This window comes from Cryptomeria japonica, chromosome 10 (genome assembly GCF_030272615.1).
Source record: "Cryptomeria japonica chromosome 10, Sugi_1.0, whole genome shotgun sequence".
NCBI classification, from domain to species: Eukaryota; Viridiplantae; Streptophyta; class Pinopsida; order Cupressales; family Cupressaceae; genus Cryptomeria; species Cryptomeria japonica.
The window spans coordinates 568,145,097-568,145,722 of NC_081414.1; positions in this window are offsets into that span (position 1 = coordinate 568,145,097).

The window sequence follows — 626 nt, forward strand, 5'->3', positions numbered from 1 at the left end:
ACATACTAGTAGTAAGCCATATTTGAAAGACTACTTATTGTCCTTCTTTATTCTTTCCATGTTCACCATGAATTGACTTTGAATCATCTCACATATATCATATGTTGCATCTTCTTTGATAATTCAGTATCCAACATGGATGGCACCGCTTGACACACTATTCATCTGTCTCGATTGATAAACCTTGTATCCCAACACTGCAGAGGCAAATCTTACTTCGGCATCCTTGATATGGGTGATTGTCATTGCTCTACTATCACACCAGGATTTGGTTAACCGAGTAACTTCAATTGATGAAATCGTTCTTAGGGTTAATGCTTCACCGGTTGCATTGAACCCTGTCACTCTTTGAATCACCTCGTTTGTGATCTTGATTGGTGCATGACCTTCCAGCCACAAAAATTGATCATGAACCCTGCTCAATACATATCTAACCCAGTCACCATGAAACTGATAAGGAAAGTCAACAGCATTGACCAAACCCTTTGTCTTCAGAGGTAGAAATTCTGCTTTCAATTTACCATTGTCACAAAACCCATCAAATTCATTTCGAATGAAATTATCTCCAAGTTCTTCGAGCTTGCAATGAATGTAGGAGTAAATATCTTCTACCAACAATACACCGG